This window comes from Mustela nivalis (genome assembly GCF_964662115.1).
Source record: "Mustela nivalis genome assembly, contig: HAP1_SCAFFOLD_701, whole genome shotgun sequence".
Classification (NCBI taxonomy): Eukaryota; Metazoa; Chordata; class Mammalia; order Carnivora; family Mustelidae; genus Mustela; species Mustela nivalis.
Genome location: NW_028135962.1, coordinates 349,596 through 368,185, shown reverse-complemented (window position 1 = coordinate 368,185; position 18,590 = coordinate 349,596). Strand labels below are relative to the sequence as shown.

Sequence of the window (18,590 nt, the reverse complement as noted above, 5' to 3'; positions counted from 1 at the left end):
GTCCCAGGGTCACATAGGCACTCTCCACATCCTAAGCACGCATGTCTAGCGTTCATCAGATGGGGCATCTCTGTGACCTACTCTAGGGATGAATGGATCCACCTCTCTTGGGACCACGAGGATGCACTCTACGATCAAGGAAGAACAGGATAGGTCTTTGGGTGCCAGAGGAGGTCCTGCTGCCTCCACAGAGCAGGGTGGGAGGCGACAGGGGATGTTGCTGGCGAGGGATGTTCAGAACCATGGATCTCCCAGGACTCTCAATTTCCATGGGAGAGCTTAGTGGGGCAGCTTCCTCTGAAGAGGCCAAAGAGTCCGAGAGAGGTGTGGACGGGATGCCAAGCACTCTGGGAAGCAGAGCCCATTGTGGGCTGAGTTGGTGCCTACAACAGCCATCCCTTGGATGGTCCATTCTTGCTCCGCCTGCCCCTATCCATATCCACCTCCGCTGACCACCACAAGTGGGGCCAAGGACAGAAAGGGTGGGGACCGGACCACTCACCCGTCGGCCTCCAACCAAAGCCCAGACACTGGTCTGCAGGGAGGATGCATGACTGAGGGGCCAAAGGACAGACCTATGGGAGGTCCCTCCCTCATCCCACGTGGTCAGCAGTCAGCAAGGACAGCTCCAGAGGGGTTGCAAGTGGGCTGGCGCCATTCTGTGGGGCCCACACCGAAAGGATGGTGCTGTGGGAGTAGCGTGGAAAAGGAAGGGAAGGCCAGGTCTCTGACTCTGCCCCACATTTGACTTTCCCCAGCACTCTGTGTCCCATCTTGGGAACCTGGCCTGAGCAGACACGGCAGGATATCGGGCAGTCCCTGCACACTGCCCATGTGGAGGTCAAGGGGGCCTATGTGCACGTCACGTGGCATGACCGGGACCTAAACACCCATGCCCCCGTTCCGCTGAGGCGGCGGGAACTTTTGCAGCTCACAGAGGCTGAGGCGGAGGGTAAGGGGCATTGCAAGCTGGGAAGGCCATCTGGGATGGGGCTCATGGGCTGGGTATTCCTTGAAAGGCCATGGGATCCGTCCTGTTCAGGGAAAGGCACATGGAGTGTCAGTGATGTGGCTGAATCGTTCCCCTTACTCCCACCCCCGTGTCCGCTATGCGACGCGTTCCAGCAGCTGAGCCGGCCAAAGAGCCTCCCATGGAGCGAGAGGCAACCCTGGCTCTGCATCAGCCATCACCTTCAGGGTCCGAGCCAGCCTCCCCTCCACCGGCTGCTCCAGAACTGGAACAGGGGCTCCTAGGTTACGGATGGTCGCCGGGTCCTGAGGCACAGACGGCTGGGCCATCGGCTTGCCTGGGAGTTTGCACGCCAGCTGTCGCAGGTGCCACTGAGCCCACTCCAGCCGCAGAGGCATCCTGCCAACCCAAGAAGCGGCTCAAAGAGAAGGAGCCTGACCTCCTGGACTTCCCTCCCAAGCTGGTGGCAGAGCAGCTCACCTACATGGATGCGGTGAGCAGCTGGGCCCCCAGGGTAGGAGGGCAGGGCCGGCTTTTCTTCTGCTCTCCGCTGCCCTATACCGGCTTTTCCCTGATGTGGACTCCTAGGATATAGGGCCAGATCTCAGCTGCAGCCCTAACCGACCGGGGAAACCCATCAGGGTTTTTAGACCTGAGCTTTCACTGTCCAGCTGCGGACTGTGGAGACAGGCACTGAGAAGGACTGAGGCAGAGGTACCACGCAGATGCAATGACTCAGAAGCGAGAGCCCGTAAATGGGAAGGCTCTGGTCCCCCGCGGGGAGGAGGGCAGCTCCCTGTGTGCAATCCCGTCCATGGGTCGCCCACCCATCTGCCTGGGAGCCTGAGCACCATCAACCTGGCTTAGGCATCTGATGCGTCCTGAAGGACAGGCTAGACACGGAAAGCCATGCTTTCAGCCACCAGGTGACAATGGGCACCTGTAAGGAGACAGGGACCGCAGGGATGAGCATTTGGAGGAGGAGATGCCCCCTTGGGAGCACCACCTGGTGCGGCCCCCTGGACATGGAATGATCAGGGTGCACACGCCTTCCTTCCTCCCTTCCCTTGCCTCTCTTGGCTCCTGGGGCATCCCGCACTGGCTTCCCTCGGAGAAGAAGAGGGGCATGAAATGCAGGCTCTCTAAGCAGGCTCCGGCCACATTCGCAGCCTCCTGAGCTCCAGCTCTGACCTGGGACCCCTCCCGAGGACATGAGTCTTGCATGGGCGAACATGTGTGGGGCTCAACACACCTCCCCCTGTCCCCTAGGAGCTGTTCAAGAAGGTGGTGCCCCATCAGTGCCTGGGCTCCGTCTGGTCCCGGAGGAACAGGCCTGGCAACGAGCACCTGGCACCCACAGTCCGGGCCACCATCGCCCACTTCAATGCTGTGGCCAGCTGCATCGTCACCACGTGCCTTGGCGACCCAAGCATGACAGCCCGGGACAGGGCCGTGGTGGTGGGCCACTGGATCCGGGTGGCCAAGGTATGCTGTGGGAGGCCCAGCTCCCTGAGGCTCGCCTGAGCCTCGGGAACTGCTCTTCTGTCTCGCTCCCTTCTCAGGGCTGAAGGCCCTGCTCTAAGGCCTGTGGTCCCTAGGCTCTTCCTCCCGGGGGCATGGCCCAACGTTGGGACGCTCAGTTCCCACGTGACGCCTCCTTTGCAGTGAGGGAAAATCCTCCCTCTCACCAGCAGTGTTCCTCTTTAGGGCTGACCTGTGCCCTTCTGCAGCTCCCTGGACATCAGCTTCACCCGTGGGGGAGCCCTAAACCGAGGGGGGCACTAAAGCTCTCGAGCATCTGGGGCTCCTGCTCTCCCACTGACAGCTCCTTCTCCTCCCTCCCCCAGGCCTGTCAGATCCTAGGGAACTACTCCTCCCTGCGTGCCATCCTGGCGGCTCTGCAGAGTGCCTCCATCCACCGCCTGCAGAGGACATGGGACAACGTTTCCAGGTGAGGAGGCTTCTCTGCAGGAGGGGCCAGGATGGAGGCGGGATCTCCCACAGGCCTGTCCTTTGCCCCCCTCAGTCAGCTTGGACCTCCTGGGAGGCAGCAAACCCTGACCAAAGGACCTGGGCCCGGGGCTGCTCCTCTCAGCCTTCCTGGGGAACAGGCCACCAGGCCTCCTGCTTGAGAAATCCAATGTCCTCCATGCCCCACCCTGGCCTCAGCTGAATTCCATATTTCCACGTGGTGACTTGGCAGCCACTGAAGTCTCTGCCCATGGTTCAGCCAGAACCCCACCCAAACCGAGCTGTTCAATTAAGCTGGGAAGGGACGCCCAGGGGGACGCCCAGGAGAACGCCCTCCCATGTCCTACGAAGACCCCAGTGCTCAGAGCAGCCCAGAGCAAACCCTCAGCCAGCCCCGTGGACATGCGGGGCTGCTCCAAGAAAAGGGACTCGCACTCTACCCTGCCACGTTAGGACTCCCCTGAGCCTAACTTCTTTCCCTCTCTTCAGGAAGAGCTTCCGAACATTCCAACAGCTCTGCACAGAAGGCAACCCCCAGGGCAGGGAACTACTCATCAAGGTAGCACGGGAGGTGCAGGGCTCCAAGGACAGGAGAGGGGTGGGAGGAGGCGTGATCCTGTGTGGATGAAGTAGGGAATGGCCTGAAGCATTCCTCGGGGAGCAGAAGCCTTTGGCAGGAATGTGCTGACAGCCTGGGCTGAAGATTCCCCCTGGGGCTGGGACAAGCGGGTGCTGCCCATCCAGACTCCCTAGGCTAGATTTCAGGTCTCTCTGTGTCCATCCATCGAGAAGGTCCACATGGGGGCCCACATGAACGCGGACAGCCCAGAGGACAGGCCCCTGCTCACAGATGGGGTGGGGATGGGTTGTGGGCCACAAAAATGATGATCCTAAGAGGATCCTGAGTGCTCAGGAGACCGCAGGAGGTAGGTGGAGTTCCCCCTTCTGCCCATGGGAAAACAGGCTCAGGGAGGCCAGGCTCCAAGCTCCAGGTCCCCCATGGACTGAATGGGGGAGCTGAGATTGTTCTAGAAGGACTCGTGGCATGCTTCAGGGGAATGGAGCGTCAGTATCAGCAGACGTAGGTCGGACGTCTAGGGTCTGCAGTCCAAGACGGTGGGCGCAAGGGGACTGAGGCTATTCTGCTCTCAAGGATCTTGTCCTTGGCCCTCTAGAAGCGGCCCTCGAACAAACTGGCCAGCCTGGTGAGGCAGCTGCAGAGAGCGCGGAAGGGGCTGCCCAAGAAGGTGAGTGTGCCTGAGGGACAGGGCCTCCAAGGCCAGGGGAGAGGGGCTCCTCCCTGAGGGCTAGAAGCGTCCAGATCAGGACAGGTGGGACCTGCCACTCCAGCTCCACCTCCTGCCTGCCGCCACAGTTGCTCAATGTCTTCTTTCCTGGGGACCAGGAGGAAGGAGTCTAGCAGGCTGGGTAGAGAATGGATTTGGGGCTGGGGAGGGGCCCGGGGCTCCATAGCCAGGGGGTTTTTTGAATTTCAAAAAGCAGGCCCTGGAGGGGATTAGGAGGAGTCTGATGTTCTGGGAGGGTGAGGGGAAAGCGAATCCAGGGGAAGCAACTAAGGGTCCTAGGCCCTTTTCCATGTGGGAAAGTGGGGTGGGCCAGGACGCTGAAGTCTTTTCGGGGAGGGCCCCTGTGGGCACCAGACAGCAGGGACTCATCCCAAACCTACCCCTCATGACACAGGGTGTCGTCCCATACCTTGGCACTTTCCTCTCCGACCTGGTGGTGCTTGATACAGCAATGGAGGACTACCTGGAGGTGGGTGAGCCTGAGGATTGTGGAGGAGGGACCAGAGTCCTGAGGACAGGGAGCAGAGAGTCCCCGGACTGAGCCCTGAGCTCTGAGTCCTTCGGAGACCTCCCTTCCCCACAGCCTCACAGCCGCCCCTAAGAACTGGCATCTCTTGCCCATCTCAGTGCTGAGGGAAGGGAGTCTGCGCCCATCTCAGTGCTGAGGGAAGGGAGTCTGCACCCAGACGGGTGGCCCAAGACTGGGGAAGCACCAGCGCATCCTGAAGGTGAAGCTGCATGCGCTCTGTGTGCATGGGCTGCAGCCTCTCCCTCAGACCTTGCCTGTCGGGGACAGTGAAGTCAGGACCCTGCACATCAGCCACACTTCAGGAGCCCAGCAGATCCTGCCTGCCTGAGGCGTCTGCCGCTCCCTTCAGTCACCACAGAGTGTTGTGCTGCAGGGTGCTGACCGGGAGCCCTTTCACCATCCCCCAGTCTTCCTTCCTCTGGACCCCAGGGCTTGCCCTAACCCCAGTCTCATTGTGTGTGTGGCTTGGCGGCCCACTCCGGGGTCCTGGCCTACGCGCAGCCTCAGAACGGGTGGGTGTAAGGTGCTAGGACTGACCGGGGGCCTCTTTCTGAAGGACAATGGTTGTCTACTTTCCAGGGCAATGAGATCAACCACCGCAAAAAGAATAAGGTGAGCATACGTAGCCCTGGCTGTAGGGAAGGGCAGGCAGACCCTATCAGAGACGCCCCTGGGAAGAACATTGCTTGGCTCCATCCACTCCCCTCCATCTCCCATTTCCTGGGACAGGTTGCTAAGAATGAAGTGCAAGACCCATCGAGTCAGTCAGTAGGGATCCAGAAGGGCATCAAGGAGAACTTCCCTTGATGGAGGAGGGGCTAATTCTACTAGCCTCTGAGAACAGTTTGGGACCAGACGAAGTTGCATGCAGGAGGGTGGTCATGTGTGCCAAGACCCAGGACCCGACCCCTGTCCCGCTGCTCGGCCCTCACCTGGCCCTGTAGCTTCCCCACCCAGGCTCAGGGTGCATCCTGTGCCTCTGTCCCGGCCCAGGAATACCGAGTCCTCACGGACATCATGCTGCTCCAGGCGGCGGCAGAGAATTACTGCCTAGAGCCCCAGCATCCATTCACGGCCTGGTTCTGGGCTGTGGAGCGGCTCAGCGAGGAGGACAGGTGAGGCCCACTCAGGAGCTGGGTCAGGCGACGTCGGGGTGGACTCTTTCTGCTGGCCCCGCCTGGGATCCTCCTTCTAGGGCTCCCTGGGCAGCCAGACACCAGCTGTGGGAAAACCCTGGGAGGGACTCCTGAATGCCAGCTGCTGCTCAACTCACAGGTGTCCCTCTGTCCTTAGCTACAACCTGTCATGCCAGCTGGAGCCGCGGTCCTAGCTGGCCAGCAGAACACAAGCACCAGGACCACTGGCTACAGCCACCATCAGACCTGAACCCGTGCACACTGGCTGAGCCAAGGATTGCCCCTCGGCCCCTGGGCTACTTGTGGTGCACGAGCCCCATCCGCTGCTCAACACCCCTTCCTCTCCCCTACAGAATTACTTGTTCTGGAAGGGGCAATATTGAATATAATTAAAGGGTTGTTATTTAACCACAACCACCACCACCACAACAACAAAAAGGAATGAGAACCCTTGGGATTAAAGTTTTCTTACCCAAATAATAATAGTAGTAGTAGTAATAATAATAATAATAATAATAATAATAATAATAATAAAGGTTTTTATATTCTCCTCTACCTGCCCACGTGTGCGTTTGGTTCTTTTATTTCCTACGGTAATGTACAACGTGTACAGACTCTCTTCTTCATTCCTGAACCCAGAAATCTTACAGAGTCAGCAGCTATTCAATGGGGCAGAAAGGAGAGGAGCCAGCCCTCCTCACTTCTGGTGGCACTACTCATTACTGGTGGCACCTCCCAATGCCGTTTCCTCAGAGGACAGGTTCATTTCTGTGTCAGGCATCTGGGCAAACAGCAGACACAGCCCTCAGGACCCCTGAGATGGAGACGTTGCAGGTCCTTCCCCAGGAAGGCAACAAACCCTGACCAGGCGAGTCCTGGAGAGTTCCTTCCCCTCCCCAGAACTATGTGCTGCCCAGGAGAGGGGCTGCTACTCTACCCTCTAAAGCAAGGAGGACGATGTCTCGCTTCCTTGGGGATATGCTACGTGTGCGTGTGTTTGTGCGGGTTTGGACCCAGTATTTGGGACTGACGGTTGTCGAGTTCAGTCTCCTGAATTGCATCAGCACGATGTAGGGAAAACACATGCAAAGAGATTCAACCCTGCCTGTGGAAGCTCCAAAATCTGAGGAAGATATTTTGTAAATGGAAGAAGGGCAGGCAGGACGTCCCGTCCTCAGTTTCCCTAGAGGCTCTCCAGGTTCACCCTTTACCAAGACTGGAATCCCCCTGGGATCCTTATCCAGGATCTCTGGATTCCTTTTCCCTGCTTCTTTTGGGTGAGGCTGGAGAAAAACGAAAGAAACTGGGAGGTGTCTCTGGCTCTATTCACGTCTATGCTGACCTAGGAGCTAGGATGTCCAGCCATCCTGCATTTCCTTACGCAGTTCTTGGCAAGGCCGTGGGGCCCTTCAGGCCCCTGACCCTCTTGGTCAGGTCCATGGTAGCCACTGCTCCCTGGCTGGGGCCTGATGGAGCAGAGATTGGTTCTCCCTTGCCAGGATAAAGGTTCAGATCCTTGACCAGAGAAACCCCACACTCTCCTGGCTGGCCAAGGGCACTGTCAGGTCCAGGTGGTTCTGAAGTCCCTGGTCTCCATCATCCACCAGGTGACACACCCATGTTCCACTCACTTGTCTGAAATGGGGAACTCGCCTGACGCGGTAGACCAACACACACATGGAATGTGAGCAGGGGAGAAGCGTCTATCATGCAAATGGATGCGAAACGAAGCAAGGGTAGGAATCCTTCTCTCCAGACACAACAGACTCTGAACCAAAGGGGGGAGGTACGAAGCCACAGAGAAGGACACTACTTCCTCGCAAGGGAGGCCATGTAATAGGAGAGAACATCTCGAAATATGTAGACACGCACCATGGGAGCACCCAAAGGCATCCAACAGTGCATAACAAACATAAAGTCACCTTTGACAGCCGTACCATGCAGTGGGGGACTCTAACACCCCACATCTGCTAATGGACACAGGATCCAAACTGACAATCAACAGGGAATCTATGGCTTTGAGGGATGCACCCGTTTCAACACGTAGATGCAGAACCTTCCACCCTGAAACCGCAGCATCCGCAGTGCTGGATTTCCAGTGCACATGGAACATTCTCCAGAGTAGATCACACGTTAGGGCACAACCCAAGTCTCAACAAACTCCAAAAGATGGATATCATCCCACGCATCTTTTCTCAGCACGATGCTACGGAACGCCAAATGAACCCTAAGAGCAACCCTGGAGAGACCACGAATCCATGGAAGTTCAATTACATGCTACCCAACCAGCACTGGGTCAACCCGGAATCCAAAGAGGATGTCCAAAATTACATGGAAGCAAAAGGACACGCCAAGGGTCCCCAACCTTGCAGATACAGCGCCAGGGAATCTAAGAAGACAGGATCCAGCACCACAAGAAAAATCCCCAATACCATCAGCTGACACATAAGGACCTAGCCAAAGCACAACACAGAGCTCCTGAGCAGTCGCTCAGCCTGGGCGAGTTGGAGCTCCTGCTGTTGGGTGCAGGCTTAGCTTCCATCTCGACTCTAAGTCCCAGCCTGGGGGGTGTTCTTTCCTTTCTCCCAGGACCATCCCCACCAGGGCCACTGGGGAATCAACCCTTCAGGGGGTTCTCGGCAGAGAGAAATGGCCCAAAGGGCCCAGGAAACAACCACCCCTTCCCCACTGGTGGATCAAGGTGGCCCATTAGCACTCCCTCTGTGGAACATTCCACAGTGCTTTTGGGGGGACGACCCTCTCAGGCTCTGATGCCCAGGGTTTCTCGGCAAAGGGCAGATTCCGACTGAGTACCCCTGGGAGGGACCTGACACTCTGCACTTCCAGCATGCTCGCAGCTAATGCCCCGGCCACCTGTCCCCGGAGCACACGGAGAGACAACTTGCCAGCGGACCAGTGGACAAAACGTCCTCTCTTTCACCACCAGGAAGAGATCGATGCGCAACCGTCTGGCAGCCACAAAGAGGTGTTTGATTGTCAGGAAGATCAACAGCCAGGCAGGGCTTGGTCCACCCCCACAGGCCTCTCCTCCTCTTCTCCTCCAGAGTATAGGGAGGCAGGATGGCAGGAAAGACAGTTTGTTCAGTGGAAGCGAAATCCTGAGCTTGAGTCCCTTTCTCCCTAGTAGCCTGGGCACTCCTACGCTGCTTCCACTGTGGCCTCTGTGCAAGGCCATTCGAAACACCAGTGCTGGCTTGCGAAGTTCCGGGATACTGGGCAGAAAGCGATGGAACACAAGAGAGTCCCAGGGAAGTGACAACGGGTTTGGTCATGAAAGCTTGAATCTGTCAAAGACCATCTCTTGCCCTATGTTCCCTTGGTCAGAAACCTTTCAGCAACCGCTCAGAGGAGAGACAGGCAGGTACAGAGCAGGGATGGGGAACCCTGGGAGCCACTGTGGACCGAACCGTGGGTGTTTTGTTAACATGGGCTTTGATTCATGTGTGACTTTTCAGAAACAGAAAAGAATAAAGGGAATCAGGAAACAGAGGCAATCAAAAACACCGGCTCAAATATAGGGAACATACTGTTGGGAACCAGGTGGGCGGATGGGTGGAAGAGGGGGTGGGGATTAAGAAGACACTTACTGTGCTGAGCACCGAGTCACATACAGAATTCCTGAATCCCTACTCTTCAACTGAAACGACGAAAATACTGTACGTCCATTAGACTGTATTTTCAAAATTGTCTTTGAAAGGTGGGTATTAGGAGACCAAAATGAGATTACGCTCTGAGAGTTTCCCAATCAGGTCTCCTCAGGCTGTACGTGAATGCACCTTAAAGATCAGTGAAAGAGCCCAAAGACAAAAGTGACATCTGTTGATATGGAAAGGCCAGTGCCCACCTCTGTGATCACAGAAAACACACACCTTCCTAGGATATTGGCTGTCGTAAAAGCATTTCACCGACGTCCCCTTGGAGCTACGCTCCTCTGGTATTTCCATTCTCCTTGGTTGTGTGTCCTCATGGAGTAGTTGAAGGGAATATTGCTACCCCGTGTTTGGTGGACTAAACCAAAGCTGGCTATTTCTAGCCCCTGGAAGACTGAGCTAAAGGGCCTTCTGGAAAACATTGCACAACTGGATCTCTCATCGTCTTCCAGAGAAGGAAAGGGAGGCCCCAAAGGGCACCAGTGGAACAGGAACACAGAGGAGGTTCTCCTGACACCAGCATCAGGATCCCAACTCCCTGAGCAAGAATGAAGAACCCCCGTCCCCCCACACACAATGGACACATATCACTGGAATGGGTCAGTTCCCAGGAAAAGCGAAATGCGGCCAAACATGGAAAGGTACACAATAACCTCACTGAAAGAAAGCCCACTGGGATCCCCTGCCCTGGGTCTTAAGTTCCACCTATGCATGAAGCCATTTGATAATCACAGGGGAAGGGAGGGAAAACTGAATGGGAAGCCACCAGAGAGGGAGAAAAACGATGCGAGGCTCTTCTCTAAGAAACAAGCAGAGGAGCCTAACAAATAGCAGGGAGCACATGGGGAGTTAGAGAGGAGAAGGGAGTTAGGGAAAACTGGAAGGGGAGGTGAACCTTGAGAGACTATAGACTCTGGAAAACAATCTGAGGGTTTTGAAGGGGCGGGGGCGTGGGAGGTCGGGGTACCAGGTGGTGGGTATTATAGAGGGCACGGATTGCACGGAGCACTGGGGGTGGTGCAAAAATAATGAATACTGTTATCCTGAAAATAAAGAAAAATTAAATTAAAAAAAAAAGCAAAGAAACAAGCAGAGGGTTGCTGGAGGGGAGGTGGGTGCGGGTATGGGACAATTCGGGCAGGAGCATAAAGGAGGGCATGCGATGGGATGAGCACTGGGGGTGAAACGCAACTGATGAACAGCTGGGCACTACCTCGGAAGCTGATGAGGAACTGTACGGTGGCTTACTGACTTTCCACAACAACAACAAAATACAATCCAAGGTTCTGTGTTTCCTTGATTTTCAATGTGGAAAATACGGGATGATTTCTTTTCTTCCCTCAAGCAAGGAAATGACATAGCCTATTCACGAAAAGGCAATGCTCAGGACATTCTACCCCTTTCAGCCCTAAAGAAGTTTTTCAAACAGGCTTTCACCAGTTGCAGTCCTCATGCCCCTCTAGTCATTTCGGAGCACTCTTGACAGGGGGCAAACCCTTTTTTTCTTCAAGGTGACTCACCCCAAGCAGGTAATATCCCTATGTGCCACAGGAGTGACTACAGGTGCGCCCCCCCCCCAACCTTTCCAAGGGCCTCACTACAAGTTTTCCAGAAAGGTGGCATGAATAGTACTGGCTGGAAGGTGGATGCTGCATGACATCCATCCCTTTGTTCACTTGAGGGATGACTAGGGGCAAAGTCTCCATCTCAGTCGTGGACGTGCCAGAGCTCTCCAGCTCCCCTTCAGACACGGCCCTGCCCTCTCTCCCATAGAAGAACCTGCAGAACTACGTGACCATGAACTGGGAACACACAACAAGGGTACAAAGGTCTTACCTGAATTCAGCTCAGCATGGCAATGACAGACTGGTCCCTCTTGGAGGTTGTTCCCAGTGTCCTTGAGGCATTCGAACCCCTTCTTGGCGGCTGACTCCAGACAGTGGCTCACCTGTCACAGTGGCTCATGATAGAGGGATGAGAAGTTCCTCGGAGACAGGTGTCACCACACCACTATCATCACCCTTTGTCGTGGAATAAATCTATGTCCCTCGTCGGATTAAGAAACCCTTCAAACAGGACTGGAGCAGGTGGCAATAAAAGGCTCCCTTTGAAGAAGGGCTGAGCTTGGGGACATGTCCAGTCCTATGTCTCACTGCTGCCATCACCACACACAGTGGTGCCCCAAATGGGCAGGGTACCATTTCCAGTACACGGCTCCTGCTCGCCCAAGGTACCTATTCCTATCATCGCGCCATCGCATCTGGTCAGGACCCCAGCATTAGGCCTGTGCGTCTCCAGTTCCTGCTGCTGCCTGCCTCCACCAGCGATCCTGTTTCCTCTCTGAATTCCGAGCGCCGCAGCATCCATCTTCCTCACCTTCACAAAACAGGATTGTGCAATGATTTCATGGATACGACCTGCAAGGCACAGGATGGAAAAGAAAAGGAAACTCACACCCTGGACATTCAGGATACTTAAAATCTTTGTGACTTGAATGACGTTATCAACCAAGGGAAAGCACAGTCCAGAAGTCGGGAAAGCATGTTTGCAAACCATGGATCTGGCAGGTTCTCAATATCCACAATATCTAGAGATCCCAGGAACTCAACAACATCAACAACAAGAGAAAAACAAGTCAAATGTGATGTGTGAATGTACACATGGGCAAGAGACATAACCTCAAAGCTATACGCAAGGAAGGAAATTGCAAGCAATGAGATACCTTTATGAATCCATGAGGTTGGCTCCCCATGGAAAAAGAAAAACAAAACAAAACACAACAAAGCAAAACAAAACAAAACAAAACACTCGGGAGAAAGGAAAAGACCAAGCCATGGCAAAGATAAAGAGAATTAGGAACCTTGCTGATTGGGTGTGGTAGGAATGTTTAAGGGCATGCTTGTGAAATCAGTATGACAGCTCTTCACAAAAATCAACTTGAGTGGGACACCTGGGTGGCTCAGTCTGTTGAGGTCTCAGGATCCTGGGATGGAGTCCCACATCGGGCTTCTTGCTCAGCCGGGAGCCTGCTTCTCCCCTGCCTGCTCTGCCTGCCACTTCTCCTGCTTCTGCATGCCTCTTTCTCACGCTGACAAATGAATAAATAAACCGTTTTTAAAAAATCAACTTTCGCACTACCATGTGTTTTAGTACTTGCCCTTCTGTGCTAGGTACCCACATTCATGAACAGGATAGTATGGTCCTGGAGACTTATCTGAGCACACCTTCTCATGGCAGCATGGTTCCTAAAAGCTAACCCATGAACGCAATCCAAGTATCTGTCCAGGGAGGAACAGATGTTGTATATACAGACGTTGGGATAGTATTCATTCGCTAAAGAGGACAAAAACATTGACATGCGCCACCCCGTGGGCGAACGTTGAGAAGGGTGTGCTAAGTGAGAGGAGTATGCATGAAGATAACCAACTTGGACTCCACTCTTAGGACCTACCTAGAGTGGACTCCGAAGGACAGAAAGTAGAATGGTGTTTGCCAAGGGCTGGAAGGAGGCGCTCGCGGGAAGAGTCTGACGCATGCTAAAGAGCTTTAGATGGACAAGATGCCAAGGAGATGGGAAGGTGGGTTCCAGGGAGCTTGGGACAAAGACATTAATGCTTTTTAAGACATTTAGAATGTACTCCGTGAACTTCATGGACTTCACGACCTAAAAATAAATTGCACTGAAAAGCTGCAAAGATGGAGAAATGAACACAGGACCATTTCATCTGGCCCTTTATACCCTTTCCAGGTAGGTCCTCTCTCAGCCATTCGACTTCTGCCATTTTCCTTGAGACAACATGGAGCCAACAAAATGTCCTTCTGTGCCTACTTCGAGGTTGAAAGACAGAATTGCCCCACCCGGGACAACTTTATGTGAGAAGGTATTTTTCAGAGTTAATTTCTTGAGACCTGTTATTCCTTGATCATGTTTTCAAACAGAACCCAAACTGAACATTCTCCTTCGTCTGCTTGATTTTTCCTTCCCTGATTTTTTCCCCCCACTCAGAACCCATTGTTGATGCAAGGGCTTGGGTGTTCCTATGCCTGTCGTCATCTACTGACTTTAGCTTCTGCTGTTTCCAGTTTTGCTTACGTGTCATTCCTTTACCAAGTCAACTTTCCCGAGGCTCATTATGAATAGTAAAATATTTTCGGCCCCAGTTGGATTGAAAGAACTGACATCGAGCACTGTGCACGTCTCAGCTACACAACACAATGACTTCATGTTCCTAGGCCCTAAAAGGATGACCAGAATAAGCGGTGTTCACAAGGATTCCTGACCATGGGGGTGGGCGCAGGGAGTTCTTGGCCATATTCCTTGGCTGTCTAGGAGTATGTTCCCAGGCGTGGAACTCTGGGATCCTACGGTAGATTGTTGGTTGGGAGCATAGGAGCTAACAAATGCCGGTGAGGACAGGGAGAACAGGGAACCCTTGGACACCATCCGTGGGAATGCACACTGGCACAAGTCACTGTGCAACACAGTATGGAGGGTCCCACAGTCTAGAGATGGACCAACGCACCAAACAGTGCCATGCGAAAGAAAAGAGCAAGCGTTCCGTGAGACAAACGAAGAATACTCTGAAAGAGGGCTGCAGAGTCATTGGAGAGAAAGGCCCGAAAGGCCTCACTGAGGGGGACAGCGCTGAGGACAGAATAAAAACAAGGGAGCTAGTCCCACACAAGTCTGGCTGCCCTGTGTCATGAAGAGGGAAGGCACCTCTGCCTTAGAGCCTCACTACCAGAAGCTGGGTTGGCCAGAGGACATGAAAGAGGCATCCAGTGTGGCTGGAGAGCAACTGGGAGCAGAGCAGAGGGTGGTGAGGAAGGCAGGGACAGGGCCTCAGGCCTGGGAGACAGGTAGCGATCTCTTGTCCCTCTGCAACGGCATTGCCCCAATACCCTGCATCTTCAAATGCATGGACTGAATGCCCCACAGTTGTTGCAGAAGAGGAATGGAGGCACAATTCCGCATGCTTCCTCCACATCACCATACTTGTGAGCCCGTGGTTGTAACTGAGGCTGGACTAGCAGAGGATTTTCCCCAACTTAGCACCCATCATTCGGGGAGCCATTCAACTCAGAATCTGAGTTTCTGGGCGCATGTTGGCCTTGCCACTGCCTCCGATCCTGGCACTGTGAGCCTCGATAGATGGCAGCGCCAACCATCTGGGCATGTTTTTCGCTTCAGATTCCGAGAAGAAAAGGGGAACAAGGGAGAAGTGGACCATGAGCAAAGAAACTAGGAAGTGCGAAACTCCTTGCCTGACATCTAGAGAAACACGAGGCATGCTATTTCATCACGTTGAGTAAGTACATCGCGTGGCTCAGAAGCCACTCGCTAACCACCCAGAGCTTGCAGAGTGATGCCTCCACCACAGGTCAGGATCCCTGGGAGCCACTGTGAAGGCTGCTCCCCTCATATACCAGAACGAGGGAAAGAGGTCTCCTTCTAAAGCTATGTGGGAAACAACTGAACCGTTTCACTACCGAGGATGACAAAGTCTGCATCTTCGTGCATTTCCACCCCATCATGGTGCCCCATTATAATGACGCCAAGAGGGAAAGGGACGGTTCCAAAACGACACAAAACCGGGACCCAGGCCTCCTCGCAGCGTTCCTCCAGGCCACGTCCCACCCCTTCCTGCAATTCATCTGGCCTTCTATGTGTGCCTCTGATTTCCCGTGACACCGTCGCACACATACCACAAATACGGTCTACATACACCCTAAGATGTCCCAAGGAACTAGATTCTCCCTGGTCCCCACTATGCAGGTTGGGAATGTGGGCACTAGGGGAGACACACAATGACTGAGGACACAGGAGTGGGAAAGGACAGAGAACAAACGTCTGACTTCAGCTCTGTCTCCTGAAAGGGAGGACCTGAGTGCCAATTCCAGAGCATGGTGCCTCTGGCACTTTTGGCTCATTGTGTACAGTCCCGGGGAAGAGAGGTCAAGAGCCAAGTGAAGGGGCTGCAGAGAGGGGGTGACTTTAGGAAGGGCCCCAGGTATTAGAATCCTGAAAGCGTGACCTCATATTCTTCATGATAGGCCCCAACTGAACTTAGAACTCTGGCAACCAGGCACCCACTTTCAAAGGGCAACCTGCTCTCCAGCACACTTGAGTGGAGACCTTCGACAGAACACCATGTTCAGTTGTTGTCTTCCTACTTCCAGGGGTGCTGGGCCCACAGGAGCCCAGAGCCAGAGACATGACTGCAGTTGCAGACAGTGCTTCAGCCCTCTTTTCCGAAGCTTCTGGTCATGGGGCCGGAGACACCAACAGGTAACACAAGGCAGCTCGGGGCAGCCCACTGGAGAGTGGGCAACAACTGTGGTCCCACCTCAGCGGGCACACACCACTGTCCCTTACTGTGTGGGAGCGCATCTCTCTCTCTCTCTCTCTCTCTCTCTCTCTCCCTGTTTGTGTGTGTGTGTGTGTGTGTGTGTGTGTGTTTGTAGAAGTGGGGACAGGGGATGAGGGATATGCCCTTCCTGGGCAGAAGCAAGCTGCCTGGTGTTGGAGGCTGGACCCATCTGTCATGTTCATACCCCAGGTCATAGCAGGCTGGATGAAAAGGGGAGGGTGACACAATGATAAGGCTCATGGTAGTCATGAGCCTTAGAGTGTCCTCTGGCTACGTCCTTGCTCAATGTCTTTTCAGCCATCCCTCTTAGCCTGAACTGGAGAACACGATGTCTAGTGGGGGTGTCCCCTGGTGGCAATGTTCCGGGAGGCTGCTAATGGCTCTTGGCCCTGTGTCTATGGGGCACTGCCTTTTCAGAGCTGCACCCCAGAGACTGTGAATGAGCTGGCTGGGGACTTCAACGACTCCAACTCGCTGGACAAAGGTCAGGTGTCCCAGGCCACCCAGGATCAGTGCTGCTCTGAGGTGAGAATAGGAAGAAGCTCCTCCACACCCAGGGCCCCCATGCAACGATGGGGACAAACCTGGGGCCTTCCCAGAGTGTTTCCACTTGACTATTCCACCGGCCCCACCCCAGAGTAACCCACACCTCCGCACATATGCCACACCTATGGGTAAGTAAGGGAGGAAGACACTCTTCACCTACGTGGGACTGGTAGAGAATAGAGTGAATGCTTTCCGTGGCATGGGGGGAAGTTGTTTTGATTTCTTTCCTCTGGCCTTGTGTTGCTTTTCACAAAGCCATGAGTATCTTGGCCTTTTCCCACGGGTTTTACGATTTTCCCTACTCATGCCAGCTAACAAGTGGAGAACCCAGCTGGGTTCTGGAGAACTGGCCCACGCCCTTCTAAATCCTCATACCAGATAGGGTGATTGAACCTACAAAAGGGCCGGTGGGATCAAGCCATTCTACACGTCTTTCTGGAATGTATCAACTCTCAGAACACATCGAATCCTAGGAGGTCCACCAGCTCACAGGCTCTTTCCCTCTAGGTCCTCACAGTCCCCCTTTCTAAAGGACGTGGTCTGCTACAGTGACTCGGTCTAGCATTGCTGCTGGAACTTGACGTGACTCAAACTGCTTGCCATTCCAGCAATGCTGCAAGGAAAGGGCACCTCAAGGGTCCTCACAGATGATTTGGGTCACTCCATCTGCCAGACCGTAGACCCAAAGATTGGGTGGAAGGCCTCCGATGCCTCCTGGCCCAGGTAGCTGGCTCTGGCATGAGCTGCTGCAAGGCTTCAGCTACTCCATCTCCCTTGACAAGCAGCAGGGACCTCAGGCCACCAACAACATCCAGTCCTGGTCTGGGGTGAGAACGGGCCCAGGTTCATGGCCAGTCTCAGGACCCAGAGATGACCGGGGCCAGCCCACAGCCCAGACTAGACACAACTGGCTGCCCTGGGGCCTGCCAAGGAAGGTGGTTTCCCCCTGAACCTTTCTGCCCCTGACAGCAACAGGCCAAACCGCATCAGCATAGGCGAAATGCCATGTAGCCCATGCTTTGGACAGATCTCAGACCCAACGCGGATGACCTTGAGCAGGCTTGGAGATGCTCAACCTCTCTTTTCTCCTCTCAACAGTAGGGCTCCTTCCTCATGACTCCATGGCATACACATACAGATCTTCATACGGGCTAGGAAGAGACAGACAGGCTATTGCTGTCCAGCGAACCACACATGTTGAAGTCACCAGTACATTTAAGCCTAGATGGGTCCTTTGGAGGTTGGTTTTAGGTTTTCAGCCAAGAACCTTTTTTCTGGGTGGGCACACAAGTCCCTCGTCGTCTTGCCCAAGTTCCCAAAGGGATGGGAGGATGCAGTCTGAGCTCCAGACCCTGCTCTTCCTGGGGCTTCACGGCGTTGAAGCTGACTATGTTGCTCCCCACCCCGCCCCCTTGTCTGCCTGCTGGAAAAGGCATCATCCCTGTCCCCGGACGAGGCCTGCACGATGCTGGAGCTCAAACAAGGCACAGTGCAGAGATGGAGACATTCCCTGCTGCTATCCTTCCCGGATAGAAGCCTCTCAATCGTCACCACCATGTTCTCCATCTATCAGATGTTCCCGTCAGCCCGGCAGGTCCGGGATCACCAGTTCCCTCGGTGAGTGCCCACCTCATAGCCAGCACAAGGGGGAGCCTTCCGTCTACTAGTTGTAGGACTTGGGAATGTCACTGCACCTCTCTGACTTTCCCTCTCCTGTCCGGAAAAGTGGAGGTGCTAAGAGGATGAACCTCGTAGGGCGACTGCAGGGAGTCATGGGAGGAAACATGGCACGCGCCTCTCTGGGGCCTGGCTCTGCAGAAAGGGCTGCTGGACATGCTGGGCGTCTTCGCGCTGAACATTTCCCTCTCCAGGGAAGACGCGTTCAGGCTCAACCCTCACAGGCCTGTGGTCCTTCTGGGTCTAGAGAAAGGAAACGGAAAGCTGGCAGCTTTCCTATTGGCAAAGGACCTCTGAGATGCCATCTAGCTGGTCCTGACTGTGGTCCTTTATGTGCCCAGGTCGAGGGGACACTGGGAGCAGGCAGAGCAGCCCAAGGGCCACTCAGGATTTGCAAAGTCCTGTTTGGGAT

The 18,590-nt window shown here is 54.6% G+C and overlaps 1 long non-coding RNA gene across 1 annotated transcript in view; it reads right to left on the bottom strand.

The window, feature by feature from the left end:
- The window catches only part of LOC309857432, a 296,182-nt gene that overhangs the window by 30,996 nt on the left and 246,596 nt on the right, over window positions 1–18,590 (bottom strand). The window contains exon 13 of the long non-coding RNA XR_014307711.1: window positions 11,421–12,001. This is a non-coding gene — a long non-coding RNA (uncharacterized lncRNA). The remainder of the gene's footprint in view (window positions 1–11,420; window positions 12,002–18,590) is intronic.